This window comes from Bombina bombina, chromosome 5, assembly GCF_027579735.1.
Source record: "Bombina bombina isolate aBomBom1 chromosome 5, aBomBom1.pri, whole genome shotgun sequence".
Classification (NCBI taxonomy): domain Eukaryota; kingdom Metazoa; phylum Chordata; class Amphibia; order Anura; family Bombinatoridae; genus Bombina; species Bombina bombina.
Window position 1 is genome coordinate 614,769,262 of NC_069503.1, and position 24,794 is coordinate 614,794,055.

The window sequence follows — 24,794 nt, forward strand, 5'->3', positions numbered from 1 at the left end:
CTGAAGCCCACTACTACCAATATCACTGATGAACATGTTAAACAAAACAGGCCCAAGGACCAACTTTTGTTAAACTAGTAACTGACCCCTTAAGCCGGCATTGCATTCCAACACAATACATTTTGTGAATGTTTGTTGTTTGGGACATTGTCAAATGCATTGCTAAAATCTAGATACATCAAATCTCCTCTCTGGTCTATTAATTTAGTTACATAGTCAATAATATTAGTCTGACATGATCTTCCAGTAGTTAAATACACTGTTCTTTGTCTTCTACTTTTTTTGTCTGAAGGCAAGACACAAGTCTTTCATTTAAAATAATTTCCATTAATTTCCTTACAATTGAGGTTAAACTGACAGTTACTAGAGTCTTCACTACTACCCTTGTTATGAAGATAAAGCTATTAAAACATCTTACTCTGTAATAAGAGTACTCAACACATTATCATTTAAAGCAGTGATGGCCAACTGGTGGTCCATGGAGCAGATTTCAACCCCTCTGTACTAATTTTTGTGGAACAAGGGAAAAAGTAGAAATGAGAATGTGTCCCATAGTTGTTGTGGTCCCAGGGAAAAGCAAAACTAAATATATGTATTTTGGTGACTCCTGGTTAGGGGGCAAACTCAAATTGGTCCTTTAAAAGGGAGAAGAGCAGATAGAGGGTACCCTGCAAAATTACCCAAATCTGGTCCTGTGGCACTAAATATTTTTAGGAGATATGTTATTTGTGTGTTCAGCAACCATATATTATTATGCATCCTTTAAGCCTACTAAAATATTTATCTGTGGCTCCCATTGTACCTTTATAATCTGTTTGAGTCGTTCTACCCCTCCATTCGTTTTTTCTTTTTACTGATATATTTAAATAAGGGTTGTCACCATTTTTTACTGACTGTGCAATTTTATCTTCTGCAGGAGAATTATCCTTTCCGATTAACTGCTTAATTTTATTGGGATATAATTTTTTCCCTTTCTTCTTTTAAGCCAGTATGTTTGAAGTTTGGAGTTTTATGATTTGTCTTATTTTTTTTCCGTCTTTAATGCATGTGCTACTTCTCTTGAAAACCATATTGTTTTTCTTTTACTTTTACAAATAAGCCTAATACAGTTTTTAGTTGCATCTAAAATAGCGTTCTTAAAATACTCCCACTGTTCTTGTTCTTCAGTAAGATGTGTCACCCCTTTTAGAGTATCATAAATTTATATCCCTATGCAAGAAAAATCAGTCTTTCTAAAATCTAAAACTTTTGTTTTAGAATGGGTATACAAAACATAAGCCAGAATACAAAACCATCTTGACTGATTTAGTCTATTAGATTTAGTTGATTTATCAAAAGGTACCTCCCAGTTTAGATCCGGAAAGCCCCCCACTAATATAACCTTGCCCTTCATTGTACTTTTGGCAATTTCGTCATTTAACAGTTGATCTAATCCTTCATCCTGTAATTAAGGCCTATATACCACCTCAATTCTAAACACCTGCTTCTGCAGTTGCCCAAAAACTTTCTACATTGACACTGGTTGATATAATTTCAGTTACTTTAATATATATTCCTACTATATACTTTACAAAAAACATGTTTTCACAGCTACCAAATCTAACTTATCTTTTATCAAATTCACTTGGTATCCTTTTTTGAAGAGTATACCTAGGTGGGCTCAGAAGCGGCAGTGCACAAATGATTGATGACTATGCATATATGTCATTTGTCACTGGTTTAACAGATATGTTCAGCTAGCTCCCAGTAGTGCTTTGTTACTTCTTCAATAAAGGATACCAAAAAATTAAGCAAATTTGGTAGTATCAAAGGAAATTTGGTAATAGAAGTAGAAATCTATTTAAAATTGCATGTCCATGATCTATGTATCATAAAAGATTATCTTTGACTTTACAGTTCCTTTGCGCTATGAATAGCACAAAATCATGTATGTTAAACAGCTTTACCAGAGAATCTTAACATGTCAGACATTCTTTAGTGCACACTATACTTTTAAAAATATGTATAACAAATACAAAAACAAATTGTAAAAATAATGTTTATCAGTTAGATTTATGTATATAGATTGTAAAATAAATGTTTATTATTGAAAAAAAATGAATAAAATAAATTGAAACTTATTTAAAAGGATATGGTATATGACAAGGTGCTGGACTGGGAAGGGCTCATAGGTGTATTTGTATGTGTGTGTGTTTTTATTTGTGTATATATGTGTATGTCTGTATACATATGTATGTGTATAACTATATTGTATGTTTGCAGTGTTTTAACTAATCTGTTGGCGCTCTACAAATAACCAATAATAATAATAATTTTTCAATTCTACACCATTGTATATAAGTAAGTGAAGAACTCCACTACTCGAGTGGCGGTCTAGGCTAGCACACCTTCGGCTTAGTGTTCAAGCAATACCCAACACAAGTTTTTCTGCGTGGCCCCATAGAAGTATATTATGTGAGGTATTTAGCGCACCTACACTATCCTATATCCAAATGTTAGGGTACCCCAGACTTTCTCTTGAGTGACAAAAAAATACTTTCAACTTGTAATATGAGCAGAAAAATACAATAATTATTGAGTGATATTAGAGATAAAAGATGTTGCATATATATGAAATATATATAGCATTTTAAATATACACATCGTTCATAACATTGCCACAATAAAAAGTCTGATATATTAAGATAGGCATATACAATTAGCTCATAGTCTGGTTATAAACCCCCCACCCTCAGATATTATAGCCCTAATGAAATAAGGCATTATGGTCACAAGGCAGACAATTACAAGCAAAATGAAATGTTAACACATTTTAAAGGGACATGAAACTTAAAATGTTTCTTTCATGATTCAGATAGAGCAAAACATTTTAAACAACAATTTAATTTTTATCTAAATTGCTTCATTCACTTGGCATTCTTTGTTAAAAAGCATACATAGGTAGGATTAGGAGCTGGGTGCTTGCTGCGAATTAATGGCTGCACATATATGCCTCTTGTGATTGGTTTATCGATGTGTTCAGCTAGTTGTAGTGCATTGCTTTAAAAGAAACAGCTTAAATAAATGATTATGTTAATTTAAAACAAAAGCTCTTGTGTCATATTATGTTTAATTTCCAATTAATAGAAGATAGGATTTGTAGGACACAGAGAGGGTTAATCTAATCTTTAAAATGAGATTCACTGTAAGAACAATAAAATTATGGAACTCATTACCTGAGGAGGTAGTAAATGCCAATACCTTAGATACATTTAAAATAGTTTAGATACATTTCTGGCTAGAAACAGAATTCATGGATTTGATTATTTGTGTTAAATGGGTCACCTTTTTTTTTTAGTGGGATTAATTTAAGATCAACTGGAGTGTTTTTGTAAGTATATTAAGATTTGTATAGGTTGAACTTGATGGACTTTTGTCTTTTTTCAACATCATCTACTATGTTACTATGTAGATTAATAGGAAATGCATGACTTCAACATATATATATATATATATATATATATATATATATATATATATATATATATATATATATATATATATATATATATATATATATATATATATATATATATATATATATATATATATTATAGTAGGTAAGAAAAATATAAATGATTGCTATTTTTAACATATTTCTAATCAAAATGAGAAGATAAGATTTGCTAAAAAAGTTTAAAAAAATATGTATTGAATTATTGAGAAAAAAATAATTAAAAACGTATTTAAAATAAATGATAATGTATGGGAAAAAGATCTTTTGACACAGCTTGCATTTTTAATTGATGGCTTGCCTTTTGATCCTATATCACATAAATATTATTTGCTTACCTCAACCTCTAGCTATACAATTTTGATAATTTATGTGTCTATCTACCTTGAGCTGCTGGAACATAAACTCAATGCTTTGTGCTTGTAACTTGCCTTAACTACTTGCTTCATGACCTTGAACATTCCTTAAAAAACAACAGAAAAGGTAAACCCTTGGTGGTAGAATAAAGCAACTCTATATTTGTGTGGTTTCCCTAAAAACCCACACCAAATCTAAATGAAATACAGGAAAAAACAGAGTGCGCTGCAAACAGCTCTACCTATTCTCTATTTGGTAATAAATTATAAATACAATTTTACCATATATTAAAACATAACTACTACACAAATTAAATAAATCCAATGTATACTTTATTTTCACAATATATATTAAAACACTTTAAAATATTATAAGGTGCACCTTATAGTTAATAATATCTCAATAAGCTGCTTTTTGTTTCACACAACTTAATATCCCAAATGTTTAGGGGTAAGCATACACACGGTTCTATTAGACCGTAGGTTGATCTGGCAACAATGTTCCTTTTATGTACTCAATAAAACTTTTTCTTCTTGTAACCATATGTTAACCAATTGAATAAGTTTGTCCTCTTTATATTGCTATTTGTTAGTCTTTTATGTCCCCACTAAGATCTTTCTTATTACTGTATGTTTTATACTTTGGGTGATTAGCAATCGTTGGTTGAAACAGTATTCATAATAAACAATCCCTTGTATCCTCTGTATGCGTGGGTTAAAATGTCCCAGAATATAAAAGCTGATAGTCACTCACCAGAATCCGAAAGGTTTAGTATTTGTTTTACCTTTCCCCGACTCTGCTATTCCTTCTATTGCAGCACTGTTGGTGTCTCCGGATTAGCCGTTACTTTGGCTGTGACGTGTGTTTTCTCACGTGATTACTCTGCTGCTCCAATAGCCCGGTCGGGTTACCGGTGGCGGTTTTTTCAAAATTTGTAGTATAATTTCTCAAAGGTGTCCATATCTTTCAAGGTTGTTCTATAGTAAGATCTCTAAAGGTTTTTCTTGCTTCCTTGATCACCCAAAATACTTGCACGATTGGGCTGCTGTGTGTAGGGATAACAATTCCGTTATCAAAGCTGGCCAGCTGAACGGACACGATCCTCACTCAGAAACTGAAATGGTTTAACTTCAGTAGCACAATCCGGGTTGTGCTACTGAAGTTAAACCATTTCAGTTTCTGAGTGAGGATCGTGTCCGTTCAGCTGGCCAGCTTTGATAACGGAATTGTTATCCCTACACACAGCAGCCCAATCGTGCAAGTATTTTGGGTGATCAAGGAAGCAAGAAAAACCTTTAGAGATCTTACTATAGAACAACCTTGAAAGATATGGACACCTTTGAGAAATTATACTACAAATTTTGAAAAAACCACCACCGGTAACCCGACCGGGCTATTGGAGCAGCAGAGTAATCACGTGAGAAAACACACGTCACAGCCAAAGTAACGGCTAATCCGGAGACACCAACAGTGCAGCAATAGAAGGAATAGCAGAGTCGGGGAAAGGTAAAACAAATACTAAACCTTTCGGATTCTGGTGAGTGACTATCAGCTTTTATATTCTGGGACATTTTAACCCACGCATACAGAGGATACAAGGGATTGTTTATTATGAATACTGTTTCAACCAACGATTGCTAATCACCCAAAGTATAAAACATACAGTAATAAGAAAGATCTTAGTGGGGACATAAAAGACTAACAAATAGCAATATAAAGAGGACAAACTTATTCAATTGGTTAACATATGGTTACAAGAAGAAAAAGTTTTATTGAGTACATAAAAGGAACATTGTTGCCAGATCAACCTACGGTCTAATAGAACCGTGTGTATGCTTACCCCTAAACATTTGGGATATTAAGTTGTGTGAAACAAAAAGCAGCTTATTGAGATATTATTAACTATAAGGTGCACCTTATAATATTTTAAAGTGTTTTAATATATATTGTGAAAATAAAGTATACATTGGATTTATTTAATTTGTGTAGTAGTTATGTTTTAATATATGGTAAAATTGTATTTATAATTTATTACCAAATAGAGAATAGGTAGAGCTGTTTGCAGCGCACTCTGTTTTTTCCTGTATTTCACTTGAACATTCCTTGTCTTGCCTTTAAAATCTGTAAATAGAACTAGTCTCATCTTGTCTAACTTTGAGTTTATCTCATTTTACTCCTTGGCTGGCAGTAGCATACAAATTGATAGTTTTACCTTTTTTAACTGCCATTAACAGATGTATACAGAAGTGATTTTACCCCATTGACTGCCATCCACTTCGTCCATATTTGAACTGTGTTGATGCATAGGAAGCTTTTTAAATTTAGCTAATGGACTTAAAGGGACATTAAACACTAAATACATGCTAGAAAGAATGATGCATTCAAAGAAAAGATTAGTCCATGAGTAACATGTAGATGTATTTTTTAAAAGTTTCATTAGTTGTTTAAAAAGTGACAAAATAAGTGTAAAGTTTTAGTGTCTATAAAACACTGGGAGCTGCCATGTTGTAACTTGTGTTACCTTCTCTGCTGTGGCCAATTAGGGTCAGTTATAAATAGGTCACTAGAGTGTGCAGCCAATGGTTGTGCTGGATTTAACAGTGTTCTGCACTTCCATTTCTAACAGGAACTGAAAAGCTCACAATTTCAGAATGGAATTACAGGCAAAGAGGAAAAATAAATAAATAAAGTATATTGCAGAGTTGTTTTATTATATACAATTTATCATTTTATATTACCATCTCAAAGTGTTTAATGTCCCTTTAAACAAAAACAAACAAAAAAATGGATATTTAAGTGTCCAGTATTTTTGAAAGGATTTAACTGGACAGCCTGCTACAATGCTGGACTGTCCAGTTCAATACTGGACACCTGGCAACCCTATACACAGTTACATTAAACAAAATTTTTCTTCTCATAAGATAAAATCTTCTCATAAAATCACAGAAATAAAATGTCTGCTGAAAATAAAAAGATATAATTTTGGGTTATGTGTTTTCCTGGTTAAGTATTTTCTGGTTACACTGCTATTACACCTTCCACAGGAACTAGTTATCATACAGACTGTTAGTCCAACCACAGACAAGGAAGATTTCTCCTTGTGGTCCAGACTAAATGAACAGTCATAATAACAAATTGAATAATTAAATTCAGAGGAAAGACAAACTGACCACTAAGCATGACTTGCATTTCCCACACAGTAAAAAGTAGAATTTTGTAAACCAAGCAAAAGAACCACATTACGTTATGTTGTAAACTAACCAAAAAACGCACCAAACATTCAGCTAATTCATTAATATTATTTAGTATACAAATGTTGTGTGAGACCAGATCTCAAACATTTTTACCATATTGTTTGTGCCAATATGTATTAGGTTGGTAGCTCTTTAAAAGGCGTTTCACCACTGAAAAAGTCTGAAATATAGCTACCAGAATACAAAAATAAGAAATAAGTTTTACATTGCTTTCAAAGATTCTGTTTGCCCTATGGCCTATACCATTATTTATTAAGGTTAAAAGGACAATAAACTAAAAATTGAATTCCCCTTAAAGGGCCAGATTACGAGTGAAGCACAAATTAACGCTTCCACTTGAGCATTACCTGCGTTATAAGTAAGAAATGGAGAAAAAAAAGTGGGAAAACACCTTACTCTCGCGCAAACCTGATCACATATTCTCATGTGCGCTAACCTAATATAAAAATATGAATATTTCACATTCCAATGTTCTTCACATACCAGAATATTTTCTAGTTATTCATAAATACATCTATATATATATATATATATATATATATATATATATATATATATATATATATATATATATATATATATATAAATATTGTACAATATATATTTATACCTATATCTATACTGTATATGATTATATATAGGTATAGGTTTTTACAGATATGTATAGGAATATTTATATCTATTACAGATATATATAGGAATAAATATATCTATTTAAAAATTCTTAGAACATATTCTGCTATGTACAGATCATTGGAATGTGAACTGTTTATTCGAAATACATAGTTAAAACCTTTATTAAAAATTAATATTGCATAAATATGTTTTTTCATGTTTTTATCTACTTAACTGCAATGAACTCCAATGCTATTAAATATATGTCTATATATGTGTACATACAGTATGTATTTATGTGTTTATATGTGTATATATGTTTGTACATACATTTACATATAAATACATATGTATACATATATCATGATTCGGAAGACAAAGAGTTAATCCCCGAAAACGTTAAAATAAATTTTGTCTGCTGTTGAGAAAGCCCTATGAGCCGTTTGCCTGCCTTTTTTTCTCACACTTGAAACCTTATATCTTTGAGCCCTTATAACTTTTCTGTGCAATATTTTTTTAAAATAATTTTATTATATAGTGTTATTATGAGTGTAACTATACTTGTAGTGTATTGTTGATGTGTTTTGTGCAACTTTTCATTTTTGTGAAAAAGTTAAATAGAGCTCTAAAGTCGTGGTAATCATTCTAGTGTAAATCACGATTACGCTCAAGCGATCACGTTTACTTTCAACTTGTAATACGAGCGATAAGCCTGATGAGTGCAAACACTCGCTATAAACCCCTTATAGCTTACACTCAGATATAATCTGGCCCAAACTGTAGTGCAAATACATTAGCACTATTGTGCATTAACATTGCTCGAGCACAATCAAAAATGCTTCTGTTTTTTAGCTCATATTACAAGACCAAAGTTTATCATTTGAGTTATTGTCTAGTGCACACTTATCAACTACATAACAAATAGCCCAGGTGCTTTAAATCCCTCATATAATATATGGGGTGTGCAGTAAAATTCTTGTTGGCTATTGCTCAAGAGCTAACCCGAGCAAGTAGTGGAGCTCTTCACATATATCTGTGCTATACTATTAATAATATAGATTTACTTCAGGATTTAAAAAGCACTACATTTTACAGAGGTATTTTGGATTGTGCACTTAACTCATCACTAGTAATACAAGCGCAATTAGCATGCTAATAGTGCTTCTGCACTATGTATTAAAAGTATAGTGTGCACTAAAAAAATATCGGCCCTGTTTAGATAAGACATGTGCACGCCGGAAAATTTTGTTTCATATCAATTCGGTATTTTTTTATTTCGTTTTGGATGCATTTGGATCTATTCGTTATATCATTCATTTGTTTTGGATGCATTCGGATTGATTCGTTATAGCGGTCATTTGTTTCAGATGCATTCGGAAATTCGGAAGTTCGGTATGTTCAGATTCATACATTATGTTATGTTACGTTGATTCAGAAGTTTCCAGCCAACACAAAGGGAAAAATTTCACTGTTCTATCTCACTATATTTAATTGTAATATATCTCTATTAGGTAGGTTTTATAATAAATATAGAAAGCAAAGGAATTGGGATTAGTAAAGAGAGTCAGACTATTGCGCCATGGCCATTCGAATAAAACAAATGAATCCAAACTAATTCGGATTTTTCGTTACAAATTGATTCGGATTAGTTTAGTTTAGATCATAGACCCTGTGCTATTAATCACACTCCACTTGTAATCTAGCCCAAAAGGTTTAAATATGGCTAGTAAAAAAAAAAGTTGGTAAAAAGTACTGCTAAAGTGCCTATCATTTACATATCTGGGGTTGTACTAGACATGCAAATTATCATATACCGTGTCATAAAGATACAGTTGAGGTTAAAGAAAATTTTAGAAATTTAACATAGCCTCTTTAATAATTTCCCCCAGATCAAAAAAATCAGATGATGTCTTTAGACAAAAATTGCATTTCTAAGGGAAGTGATTTTACTAAAATTTGGGGAATACTACATCTGATGCAATATTAACTGATTTGCTCATACTATTGTGCTTCCTTAGGCCCTGATGTTCGAAACTCCTGAGATGCAGCTATATATATTCAAGAGGGATCTGTTGCCGTATTGAGAAAGCCGGGAAAATATTAAAAAAGACTGAAATCAGTGTTTAAAGGCAGTCTCGCTGAGAGGCGTATTACTATACATCTCAAAGAGTGGCGAAACAGCGTCGCAACCTACATTTAAGATGTAAAATAAAGGTTCCATTTTGCATATATCATACAATTAAGTAAACATATGGCAGCCTACAAGAATTAAAAGAATAAAGAAGCATGTAGTAATGAAAACCATTAATACATGTGTTTAGTACTTACTTTTTTAATGCATAACCAGCATCACAATAAACCCACTACACCACCCCACACTATTAGCCCCTTATGCGGCCTCATCCCCACTGCACGCTAACCCTACTACACTATTAACCTCTTGCGCCCCCTCAATGCACTCTAAACCTACTACCATATTAACTCCTTTACACACCCTCACCGCAACCTAACACCACTATACAACATTTTTTAAAAAAAAGACATTACAGAAATTTTCACAACTATTAAAAACACCAATTACCACAAAATAAACAAACCCTTACACAACACTACAAAATAAACAAACCCTAACACATTTTCACAAAATAAACAAACCCTAACGCAATACCACAAAACAACAAAAACTACAACAAATTAAACATAGACACAAAAAGCGCCAAGATTAAATTAAGATTTAAAGCAAAAAAATAATAATAAATAAATAAATAAAAGCGCAATAATAAAAAAATACTTTTCTCCTATTGACTAATTTAAAAAAACATAGATTTAAATGACATCTTTCTATTGGCTGATTTGAAAATTTTTGAAAAATCAGCCAATAGGAATACAAGCACACCCCTATAAAAGGTGAATTAACTTTTTTTTTTTTAATTTCAGTGTGCTACCAGACAAAATGAAGATAACTTGAAAGAAGAAGAGGATCTGCCGCCACAGAGGAGGAGCTAATGCCGACCGGAATACCAGAGAAGACACTGCCGAGCAGAAGACCAGAGGAGCCAACGCTGACCAGAGGAGCCGCTGCCAAGGAGAGGAGAATCTGCCACCAAGGACCGGAGAAGCCACCTCCAGGATAGTGGATTACATCTGATGAAGAAAATAAGAGGATCCTTTTTATTATTTCAATTTTTTTTGCATCATCTGGAACATGGATTATATCTGCTGAAGACTTCAGGATGGTGAGAATAAAATATTTATTGCTCATTGTGCTTTTTTGGGTTTTTATTATTATGCTTTTGGATTGTTGTTATTTTTTGCTTTAAATGTTTATTTTGTTGACTTTTTTGTTGCTTTGTTTAATTTGTAGTAGTGTTTTTTTTCGTTATTTTGTGGTATTGTGTTAAGATTTGTTTATTTTGTAGTCTAGTGTTATGTTTGTTTATTTTATTGTGTTGTGTTAGGATTTTTATTATTTTGTGGTATTGTGTTAGGATTTGTTTGTTTGTGGTATTGTGTTAGGGTATGATTATTTTGTAGTAATTGTTGTTTTTAATATTTGTGTAATTTATTTTGAAAGTTTGCTGTTTTGTGGTATTCTGTTAGGGTTCTATTATTTTGTGGTATTGTGTTAGGAGTTTTATTATTTTGTGGCATTGTGTTAGTATTTGCTTATTTTGTGGAATTGTGTAAGGGCTTTCTTTTGTGGAATTTTGTGTTATAGTTTGTTTATTTTGTGGTATTGTGTTAATGTTTTTATTTATTTTGTAGTATTGTGTTAGGGTTTGTTTATTTTGTAGTAATTTTTGTCTTTAATAGTTGTGTCTTTTTCTAAAATGTAGTTTAGTGGATTTAGGTTACCGTGGGGGTGAGGGCGCATAAGGGGTTAATAGGGTAGTGGGTTTAGGGTGCAGAGGGGGTAAGGGTGCATAAGAAGTTAATAGCATAGTGGGGTAAGGGTTAGGGCTTGTAAGGAGTTAATAGTGTTGTGGGGATAGGGCGTGTAAGGGGTTAATAGTGTAGAGGCACAATATATGTATATACAAAGTTTTATTTATATATATTTTCTTGTAGAATGCTTATTATTTTAATTATTGTAGTGATTTAAAATTGTTTTTTCTTCCTATTTGTTTAAGAATAATATTTGTTTGATCCCTATAATTGTTTTGTTGTACTCCGCATTTGTTTATAGCGCTGCGGAATCTGTTGGTGCTCTACAAATAACCTATAATAATAATAATTTGATATTAATATGTTGTAGAAGACAGTAGCGGCACCTTTACATTTGTACATAACTGCATTTGTTTAACTTTGCAATGCTAACCATAATGCAGTTATGTAAAACTATAAAGTCACCACTACTGTTTTCTATTACATATTAATATAACAACAAATAAATATTATTCCTCGAACAAATATATAATAGGCAAACAAAAAAAGTTTAAAATTACTATGATTCTAAACATAGTATCCCATTATACAATAAGATACATATAAATGAAACATTGTATCTACATGTATCCACACAGCTCCTATAGGTTTAATAATAAGGTTTATTTTTGTCTTTATGAGCAAGGTAGATCAGAGACATGATATATATATATGCGTTCTCTGGGTGTTTGCTGGACTTTCTGTGAAAGTAACGTGTATTTTATTGGGGAAACATCGCTGGGAGTGTGTAATATTCAAAGAACTGCCCTCCATGTTAGGTACACCCTTTCAGTCATATCAGTCTCACCAGCTTTACATTGGTGCAAAATCTGAAGTATGAACAGTGACAATAATATTACACTGTAAATTATTTGAAGTGTTCCTACACAGAAAAAAACTTTTTTTTTTCAGTGAACTCACAGTCTATGTTGTGTGGGAACACTTCAAATACAGCCCTTCCCTCCACTCATATAGCAGATGAGTGGTAGTGTCAGCTGAGTTTTACGAAGCTGCAATCTCTATTTTTTCCTATGGGAGACACATCGCCACTCATCGCCACAGAAAGGTTCATCCCACTATTTGTAATATATCACCACACCCATAGGCCTCTATTTATCAAGCTGTCAACCGCAAATACGCTGGAATTCCGCAGCGTATTTGTGACGAGCCTGATTCACCTTAGTTATCAAAGGCTAGAGACCGGCAAAAGTAGAATATAGTGACGTAACATACGATCTGCCGGACTCAGTCCGACACAGATCAATGGTTACATCACTCCAGATGTTCCAAACGCAAGTTCAGCACAATCTGACTACTTTTGGAAGTTATCAAGATCCTAGCAGGTACGCTCGGCACTTTTCCGGCCCAGCGTACCTGGTTTTCAATATGCCGCCCTGGAGGTGGCAGATGCCCTAGGAATCAATGGGAGTCTGACAGCAGCAAAAGCTCATGTTCGCTGCTTCCCGATATCCCATTGATTCCTATGGGAAATGTCTACACCTAACACCCTAACATGTACCCCGAGTCTAAACACCCCTAATCTGCCCCCCCTACACCGCCGCAACCTACATTATACTTATTAACCCCTAAACTGCCGCTCCCGGAGCCCACCACAACTAAATAAAATGTTTAACCCCTAAACCACCGCTCCCGGAGCCCGCCGCAACTATAATAAATATATTAACCCCTAAACCGTTGCTCCCGGAGCCCGCCGCCACCTACATTATACATATTAACCCCCCTGCCCCCCCTACACTGCCGCCACTATAATAAAGTTATTAACCCCTAAACCTAAGTGTAACCCTAACACCCCCTACCTTAAATATAATTTAAATAAATCTAAATAAATATTACTATTATTAACTAAATTATTCCTATTTAAAACTAAATAAGCTAACTACAATATAATTAATAATTACATTGTAGCTATTTTAGCATTTATTTTTATTTTACAGGCAAGTTTTTATTTATTTTAACTAAGTGCAATAGTTATTAAATAGTTATTAACTATTTAATAACTACCTAGCTAAAATAAATACAAAATTACCTGTAAAATAAATCCTAACCTAAATTACAATTACACCTAACACTACACTATCATTAAAATAATTACATAAATTAACTACAATTAAATATAACTAATTACAATTAAATAAAATTAACTAAAGTACAAAAAAACAAACACTAAATTACAGAAAATAAAAAAATTACAAGAATTTTAAACTAATTACACCTAATCTAAGCCCCCTAATAAAATAAAAAAGCCCCCCAAAATAATAAAATTCCCTACCCTATACTAAATTACAAATAGCCCTTACATAAATTAACTACAATTAAATAAAACTACTTACAATTAAACAAAATTAACTAAAGTACAAAAAAACAAGAATTTTAAACTAATTACACCTAATCTAAGCCCCCTAATGAAATAAAAAAGCCCCCTAAAATAATAAAATTCCCTACCCTATACTAAATTACAAAGGGCCTTTTGCGGGGCATTGCCCCAAAGTAATTAGCTCTTTTACCTGTAAAAAAAGAAATACAACCCCCCCAACATTAAAACCCACCACCCACACACCCAGCCCTACTCTAAAACCCACCCAAATACCCCTTAAAAAACCTAACACTAACCCCTTGAAGATCACCCTACCTTGAGCCATCTTCACCCAGCCGGGCACAAGTGGACCTCCAGAGGGGCAGAAGTCTACATCCGATCCGGGCAGAAGAGGACATCTAGACCAGCAGAAGTCTTCATCCAGGCGGCATCTTCTATCTTCATCCATCCGGAGTGGAGCTGGTCCATCTTCAATTTAGCCGGCACGGAGCATCCTCTTCCATCGATGTCCTAAAGAAGAATGAAGGTTCCTTTAAATGACGTAATCCAAGATGGCGTCCCTTGAATTCTGATTGGCTGATAGGATTCTATCAGCCAATCGGAATTAAGGTAGGAAAAATCCTATTGGCTGATGCAATCAGGCAATAGGATTGAGCTTGCATTCTATTGGCTGATTGGAACTGCCAATAGAATGTGAGCTCAATCCTATTGGCTGATTGGATCAGCCAATAGGATTGAATTTCCATCCTATTGGCTGGTTGCATCAGCCAATAGGATTTTTCCTACCTTAATTCCAATTGGCTGATATAATCCTATCAGCCAATCGGAATTCAAGGGACGCCATCTTGGATGACGTAATTTAAAGGAACCTTCATTCTTCGTTAGGACGTCGATGGAAGAGGATGCCTCGTGCTGGCTGGATTGAAGATGGACCCGCTCCGGATGGATGAAGATAGAAGATGCCACCTGGATGAAGACTTCTGCTGGTCTGGATGTCCTCTTCTGCCCTGATCAGATGAAGACTTCTGCTGGTCTGGAGGTCCACTTGTGCCCGGCTGGGTGAAGACGGCTCAAGGTAGGGTGATCTTCAAGGGGGTTAGTGTTAGGTTTTATTAAGGGGGGTTTGGGTGGGTTTTAGAGTAGGGTTGGGTGTGTGGGTGGTGGGTTTTAATGTTGGGGGGGTTGTATTTCTTTTTTTACAGGTAAAAGAGCTGATTACTTTGGGGCAATGCCCCGCAAAAGGCCCTTTTAAGGGCTATATGTAATTTAGTATAGGGTAGGGAATTTTATTATTTTGGTGGGCTTTTTTATTTTATTAGGGGGCTTAGATTAGGTGTAATTAGTTTAAAATTCTTGTTTTTTTTGTACTTTAGTTAATTTTGTTTAATTGTAAGTAGTTTTATTTAATTGTAATTAATTTATGTAATTATTTTAGTGATAGTGTAGTATTAGGTGTAATTGTAACTTAGGTTAGGATTTATTTTACAGGTAACTTTGTATTTATTTTAGCTAGGTAGTTATTAAATAGTTAATAACTATTTAATAACTATTGTACCTAGTTAAAATAAATACAAAGTTGCCTGTAAAATAAAAATAAATCCTAAAATAACTGCAATCTAACTATTAGTTATATTGTAGCTAGCTTAGGGTTTATTTTATAGGTAAGTATTTAGTTTTAAATATGAATAATTTAGTTAATAATAGTAATATTTATTTAGATTTATTTAAATTATATTTAAGTTAGGGGGTGTTAGGGTTAGGGATAGACTTAGGTTTAGGGGTTAATAAATTTATTATAGTGGCGGCGATGTAGGGGGGGCAGGATAGGGGTTAATATGTATAATGTAGGTGGCGGCGGGGTACGGGAGCGGCGGTTTAGGGGTTAAACAATTTATTTAGTTGCGCCAGGGTCCGGGATCGGCAGGATAGGGGATAATAACTTTATGTAGGTGGTGGCAGTATAGGGGGCGGCAGATTAGGGGTTAATAGGTATAATGTAGGTGGCGGCGGGGTCCAGGAGCGGCGGTTTAGGGGTTCATAGATTTATTATAGTTGTGGCGGGGTCCGGAAGCGGCGGTTTAGGGGTTAATATATTTATTATAGTTGCGGCGGGGTCCAGGAGTGGCGGTTTAGGGGTTAATAAGTTTATTTAGTTGCGAGGGGCTCCGGGAGCGGTGGTTTAGGGGGTAAACAGTATAGTGTGGGTGCTTAGTAACAGTATAGCAAGAAAGCTGCAAAAAAGCCGAAGAGCAGCGAGATCAATGACTGTTAGTTAACAACAGTCCGCTGCTCAACGCACCGTACTTGGTGCGCGGCTTTTTGACAGCTTACTTGATAAATTTGGTGAACGTATTCAGGTCCGATGTTAGGCGATCTTAGGCGAGCGTATTGGGGCCGTCGAATGCAGGTAAGTAGACAGCATGATAAATAGAGGCCAGTGACTGCGAGACTGCCCTTCTGGCCTCGCCAGTCTCGCAGTCACTGGCCAGGCCAGAAGGGCAGTTTCTCGTTGGTCTAACAATGTTTTGAATATCTGGGCCTTAGTAACAAATGTATTTTGGTCACATAGATAACCCTAGGCCCTTGGTTTATGTGCTGCTCCATTTAAATCCCACTGTATATATTGCATATGTATGAACTTTATCTGGCGGTCATGCAAGTGTGTTATCTAAGCCCAGCACCCTCCCCAACATTTGGTGCTGGATGTTAATACAAAAATGGAAAGGTCTAGCGTGGCGTGTACATTATTGGGTTCAATATGTGTCTAAAAATTAAATGGCTCTGTGCCCTGCAATATGATGTAGTTGGCTTTTTACATGTAAAAATTGAGGTGACTCTTCAAGGATCTAGTCTCTTGTCTGCCCTTATATAGATTTAAAGGGACATGATACCCAAATGTTGAAACACTTGAAAGTGATGCAGCATTGCTGTAAAAAGCTGACTATAAAATATCACCTGAACATCTCTATGTAAAAAAGGAAGACATTTTACCTCAAAATGTCCTAAGTATTCACACCCTATTGTTAAGGACTTTAAGCAGCCTGTATACACTCCTGTTATTTCCCTATTCAGTTTAAGGAAGTTTACTATAAAATCTCATGAGATAACAGTAGAGGAGTTCATTACATCAGCAATGCTGATGCTGACTGACTGCTGTTCATTTATTCCATTTTTTTTTACCTGCAGCTGGTCAGTAATTGAAATATAACTTTTCAGAGAACACTTACTCTGGTGAGCTGAGAAAATATCTGCTCTTTTTACACAGAGATGCTCAGGTGACATTTTCCTGTCAGCTTTTTACAGTTATGCTGCATCACTTTCAAGTGATTTATCATATGGGTATTATGTCCCTCTAAAAAGCTTATTGTTTGCAAAAATAATTAAGGTAGCAGGGGTCATGGGTTAAGGGTTTTGGTGGGAAAGAATCCATCTGGAGTCACTTGTTAAAGTATGCATGATTGGCATGAAATAATCCTTGGTCTGCTGTAAATTATTTATTGTTATTTAAATTGAGACAGACTATTCCTAGTTGTGTTTGTTTTAATTAATTTCTGTATTTTTTGTATTTATCATGTTTTTAAAAATTCAATGAAACATAATAAATGAAAAAAAATAAAACAAAATAATTACTGAACTGGGGTCTTATCTGCTGCACTTGGGGCACACATTGTCTATCAGACATGAAGGGGCAAGACCCAGCGACTTCCTGTTGGGCGGAGCTAGCGGAGGCTAGGCTAGCACGGAGCTCTGAGGAAAAGAGCTAACCTACACCGACCCTAAGCTTTTTGGCTTCCTTGGCCCGTGTTTACAGTGGCCTGGAAGGTGTAGCTAACATCGCTACTTGCTGGGAAGTCTCACATACGCCTAAGAGGCCCTGTCGGCTAGGGTCTGACAGCAGGCGATGTCAATCTGAAGGTGCCGCATCCCGGAAACAAGGAGGAGAAAGACAGAGCCGACTCTGCTAACAGAGTCTACGGCGAGCGCGGAGTACAGCGGCAGAGACGCCAAAAAAAGGGCAGCCACCTGCACAGAAGGCGAGTGAGCAGAGACTCAACACAGTGCCCGGCGGACTGAAAACTCCAGCGGAGGATATGAAACCAGCCCATGCTGAGAACTCAGAGCTGTGAGTAATAGCGGGGGCTCCCCTGCATGATCGTTGTCCATAATTAGATACGCTTGACTGTATAAGCAGACACGCTGGGGACTGAGCACGGCTAAAGGGATTGCTGTTTGACTGCTTGCATTTAAAAATTGACGCTCGCACTAACAAACTTTGTACCTACGGCTCAACTTTATCTATAATTATGTACAGGAGCAGATTAGCTACAATAATCTGCTCGAAACTGAAGTATTTCAGTATGGTGAAGCCTGACTTGTGAGCAACAGCTGGGGTGCCCCTGCAGGAATTCTTCCTATAACGAGACATAGCTGGTACGATAAACAGGTACACTGGGGCTTGACTACACCGAAAAAAGTTGAACTGAGACTGCTTTCCTGTTTGCCTGCTTGTATCCATATTTAAACCCTGTCTGCTTGTACTAACAACTCTATGCTTACGGTCCAATCCTAACAATAATCACATAGAGGATCATACTACCTGGGGCAAAAAGTACTGCTGGCAAAGATAAAAATATTAGTCCAGATATAGGACAGAAATATTTGCGATAATAGCTGACTTTGATTCCAGAATTTAATAGGAATGACGTACACGACATTGTTTGCTAAGGAGGGGTGTGGCAGACAGGCCTGAAAGAGAGCAAGTAGCCACATAGAAGGCGAGTGGCAAAATTGTTCAGTGAGTCACTTCAGTGCCCAGCGGATTTAGACTCTCAGGTAAAAATAAAGAGAGAGAAGGGGAGAGTCGAAGAAAAAAGAGGGGAAAGAAAAGGAAAGTCTTTTGAAAGTTTTCCAACACTGTCAAACCAGACTTGCTAGCAACAGCTTGGGATCCCGTGCATGACCTTTCCTTATTTGCTGTTATGCTGAGGAGCATAAGCAGGTAAGTTGGGGACTGTTAATGGCTAAAGGGCACTAACTGAGACGGAAAAGCTGCCTGCTTGCACTAACAATATCACGCTTATGACTTAAAAATACAATTCTACTTAAGGGAAAAAATACTCCACTCAGTTTAATTGATACATAAACACATAAAAAGGCCTTTAACATCTGGGAAAAAGCAAAACAACACTAAGGACCACCTGGCTATTGATTTGTGTTTAATTGAGCACTTTCCGCATAGAGACTGTGAGAGCTCTGTTTATCAGGAGGAGGGAAAATTGTTACAGGAATGGGACAGTATTTCTTCTTATATATGTTTATTCTCTCTCACTTTTTATTCTAATAAGAAATGTGTCCGGGACTGACTAAGTGAAGCAAATCTTGTGCCTGTTCCAGAGACAGTCTGAGGAGCTAGAGATTTTGCTGGGTTATTTTTTGCTCTTTGTGTTTTTGTTTTTGTTCTTTGTTACTTTTTTTTTTGTGTGTTCCGTTGGTTAGTAGATAATCTGAGGTGTATTTACTAAATTATTAACATAAGGATATTTGCATGTAGTAATGCAATAAGGTCCGCTAGTATTGAGTGACCATTCTATTAAGTTCTGTACCAAATGTTTACCCCCCGCTCTCTCTCTATAAGAATATATTTTGGTTAATCTGTAGTTATCAAAATTGTGTCGTAAGGAGATTTGGAGGTAACAATACTTACAAGATATCTAGGTATTTGATGACCACTAATTTAAATTTGGCACTAAATATGGGAGTTTAAGAGAGCTCCGCCTCTAATACCGTCCTCCCTTGACCTATAATATAGAAGTTGAAATAGTGAAAGGTCAGGGAAACATAACAGTGTAGTAGGAATAAGATTCTGCTAGCGATTTTTCTGCTTGTGTAGCTATTCAGATCGATAATAGATATTAGAGGATTTAACATAAATTCCTCTTAGGCCGCTTTATTCTTACTACAGATTTAAGGGCAGGTGGCACTGCATTTATCACACGTACACTAAGATTTTCTTTTTTGTGATCTCACACTCACCTTTTTAACCTTACATACACACCCCCCCCTTCTCTATTCTTTCACTACCCAGCCCACTTTGTATACGGCACATTGACACAACTACACTGTTGTATATTTTCTCACGAACACGACCCCCACCCTTTGGTCTCACTTGCTTTTTGCCCCCTTCCCTTTCTACACAACACTCTCTGTGATAAAAACACAATTCTGTTATCTCTATGGACAAATATATGTCACACTCAAAATCTAACTCACCTGCAATGACACCTAAACACAAGGAGAGAAGGCCTAAGCCCAATGAATTAGAAACTAGCAATGAGGGAAACTCGAATAATATTGATAATACAGCACTTCTCCATCAGATTTCAGATCTGCTAATGCCTCAATTTGATGTAGTGAAACAGGAAATAGCCAGTTTGACAACTGAGATTAGACAATTTTCATCTAGAATGTCTGAGTTGGAAACTAGAGTTTCGGATATCGATGACAGGATTATCACCCAGGAACAAATAACCACCAGCCAGGATAAGAGGCTAACTGCACTACACTCTAGAATAGAGGAGTTAGAGGACAGGTCACGTCGCAATAACCTTAGAGTTATTGGCCTCCCAGAAAGTGGGGAATTTATGGATCTTCTAAAATTTGCCTCCACTACACTTCCCAGACTCGTAGGTAGCCAGTCCGGAATAAGATGGATGGGATGGTTAGACCTAGACCTGTAATCATCAGATTTTTCAATTTTCAAGACAAATTTCACATATTGAGGCTTTACCGTAAGAACAATGGTATTATGTTAGGTCAAGCGAGGCTCTTACTGTTTCAAGACTTCTCATCAGATACCCAAGCAAAACGGAGAGAAATGGCACCATACTGTTCCAGACTAATTAAAGCCAACTTTAACGCCAGATTAGTATATCCGGCGAAAATTGTACTGGAAAAGGATGGTGACATACTCACGTTTACGAAAGCAGAAGAGGTTCAGACCTTCTGTCGCAACAATAAGGTGGAGTAATCAGATGGATGGGTTTACGATAATAGGCTTAAATTTGTTTTACGACAATGTCATTCTTGCTGTTAATGTCTTCATGAATGGAGATATATGTTGCTTCCCTGTTATTTTTTATAGTTTTAAGTTTTACTCATATCTTTGCCTGGTTTCCCCCCCCCCTCTTTCTTGCCTTTCCTCCCCCCCCCCCTCTTGGGTTTTCTCTCCCCCACTACCAAATTGCTAATTAATGGTTCACAGACTTAATTTTTTGTCTTGGAATATAGGGGGAATTTCCTCCCCGATAAAACGGAAATTAATGATTAAACATTTAAGCGCCCATAAACCAGACATAGCTCTTATACAGGAGACGCATTTATCCCCTATAGAAGCACCAAAACTTAAAACTAAATGGGTAGGGGAGGTGGTCTATACACCATACAATCAGCGAAAAAGGGGGCTGGCAATACTGTTTAATAAGCAGTTGAATTACCAGATACTGTCATCAGATAATGACAAAGAAGGAAGGTATCAAATCTTAGAAGTCCAAATTAATAAAAATTATTTTGTTTTATGTAATCTTTATGGTCCGAATAAAACGGAGAAAGAATTTTGGGAAATGTTAAGTCTTAAACTATTTCAGTTTGTAGGAAAAAATATAATAGTGGCGGGCGACTATAATATGACATTTTCACATATCCTTGATAGATTCAACAGTAAATCTACGGATAAGAAGACGAGGGAAGCTATAATACTTCGCAGGTTCTGTCAGAAGCTTGCCCTTAAGGATATCTGGTGAGCACAGCATCCAGATCATAGAGAATATACGTGCGAATCAAAGTCCTTTAGATCTTTTTCAAGAATTGACTTCTTCCTAATTTCTACTTCATTGATGAGGCTAGATATCAAAACTGATATAAAGGAAATTAAGCTTTCTGATCACGCAATTATCTCCTTAGAGATAAAATATAAAGACCCTATACAAGGTAATAAAGCCCGGTTCTTCTTTCCCCAGTATCTCACTCATAGTACAAAATTTAGAGCTTGGCTACAAGAAAGGTGGAGAGAGTTTTCAGATTTTAATAAGGACTATAGAGATAAACCGGAAGTATTCTGGGAGACCGCAAAAGCAGTGTTGAGGGGAGAAATAATAGCCTATCTGATCAGATATAAGGCATTAAGAAAACAGAGGGAAGAACAGCTAGCCAACACAGTTAAAAACGCTTATTCACGCTATATTCAGACTCCATCAACACCTAACTGGAATAAATATAATAATGCAAGAATAGAAAGAGATATCTTTTATAAACAAATGATGACTATGGAGGAACATAAGCAGAAAGCTTTTTTTGCTGGAAGCCAGGGTATTTCTGCAAAATTTTTAGCTAAGATTACTAAATTAAGGCAACAGAAAAATTATATATCAGCTATAAATTATCAGAACAAAAAACTTATCAAAGTTTCAGAAATAAGACAAGCCTTCCTGGATTACTTTCAAAACGTTTACGCCTCCAGACCAGTAGACAAAGCCAACAAAAAGAAGTTTTGGCAAAAAATTAAACTACCACAAATTCTGAGTCACGATCTACAAATGCTCAATAAACCTATTTCAATGGAAGAGATAGCTGAGGCGATAAAAAAGCTTAAATCAGGTAAAACTCCAGGCCCCGACGCCCTCCCAGCTGAGTTCTATAAACTTTTACAGGAACATCTGCTCTCTGTGATCTATTTAATGACTATTTCGTTAGCAATAAGACACAATCTTCTCTGTTCGCTGCCTCAAATGTGGTCCTGATTCTGAAGAAGGGAAAAGATCCTGAATTACCAACATCATATAGGCCTATATCCCTTCTGAATCAGGACTACAAGTTGATGACAGCTATCATTTCTAATAGACTGAAAAGATGTTTAGATTATATTATACATTCAGATCAGGTCGGGTTTATGACAGGGAGAAATCCAGTTAAAAACATACGAAAAGCCCAGCTAATATTAGACCTCTTTGCGAATAAAGTATTTAGAAAATCTCATTCGAGACCAGACTTAGCGATACTCACGGTCGATGCCGAAAAGGCATTCGACTCGATTGGTTGGGACCATCTCTTCACCTCGCTAGAAGGTTTCGGTATGAGAGGACGTTTTCAGCAGTTTATACGAAAGCTTTATCAAAATCCTTCTTCATCAATTATAGTTAATGGAGATACATCAGACAGGTTTCTTCTGAAGAGAGGTACGCGACAGGGCTGCCCACTGTCTCCTTTACTATTTAACCTATCGTTGGAACCTTTGGCAATTTATTTAAGACAGGAGCTGAAGGGGATAAGAATAGCGGGTCAAGATTTTGTTTTATCACTCTTTGCTGATGATCTCCTCCTATTCCTAAGTAATACAGCACAATCTATACCACAAGTTTTAGATATATTCAGGTTATTCGGTTCCTTTTCTGGGTATAAGATTAACAATGAAAAATCTGAACTACTATGGATATATAAACCAAGAACCAAGCTCTCCCATCCCTTCCGTGAAACCAAACATATACAATATCTAGGTATAACACTTAGCAATAATCCAGAACACTGGTATGAACTTAATTTTCCTAAATGTATCGCGGAGATACACGACAAAATGAAAATCTGGGCTAATCTTCCATTAAGTATTTCAGCTAGAATCATGTTTATTAAGGCAATCCTGTTCCCTAAATTGTTATACTTTCTCCAAAATTTTCCCCTACTACTATATAACAAAGATATTTCGTGATTGCAGAGGAGCTTCAACAATTTTATATGGCAAGATAAAAAACCACGTATAGCTTTATTTACGCTAACACTTCCAAAAGTTTGTGGTGGACTTGCCTGTCCAAATATTAGATTTTACAACTATGCGGCGCTATGTAAATTTGCGATCGACTGGATCACTGAAAAAGAACAGGTCACGTTATTGAGATTAGAATCACATTTAATAGAACCATTTAGTCTGAAAGCGGTTCTGCATTGTCCATTGGCCAAATTGCCTGCCAGTATAACACAGTTTGTTACTATTAAAGACATTATAGGTGCTTGGCAGAAGATTTGTACAGGAATTAAAAATAATTTTCGTAAGTCCGAATTTCTTCCCATACTGGGCAACCCAAACTTTCCTCCAGGCTTGACAGCATCAGTCTTTTCAGTTTGGGCACAAGAAGGCCTTCATTCCTTAGGGCAGGTTTGCCAGGAAAAGAAGCTGATAGTAAAAACTTTTGATGAATTAAGAACCAAATGCAATTTACCAAAAACATTGTTCTATGCTTATTTACAAATTCGTCATTGGATAGGGACTTTAAAGGTAGAAACAGGGTCCGATCTAGATATGGGTAATTTAGGCAGGATAATAAAATGATATCATGAAGGGATTAATAATATTGCACAGATATATAAATTGTTAATCAACTATCATGGAGGAATTCATATCAATACACTAGTGAGGAAGTGGAAGAAAGTTTTGCCTCAGGTGGAAGGCGACGCGATCACTAAGAGTGTGAGTCTAGCTACTAAAGCGACAGTCTCAGTCAGTTGGCGTGAATCGCACACTAAATTAATCAATATGGCATATCTCTCACCAGCCAGGTTAGCTAAATGGGACGGAGGGGTAGGTTAATGTCCCAAGTGCAGGAAGGAAATGGCAGATCTATTACACTGTATATGGACATGTCCTAAAGTTATACAATTCTGGAAGAAATTCTGGAAGAAATTCTCCTTCTATTTAAAGCTAATTTTAAATTTCTGAACGCAGTGATATTAGTGGGAAGAAATGTGATATTCACGAATTGGAAGGCTAAAA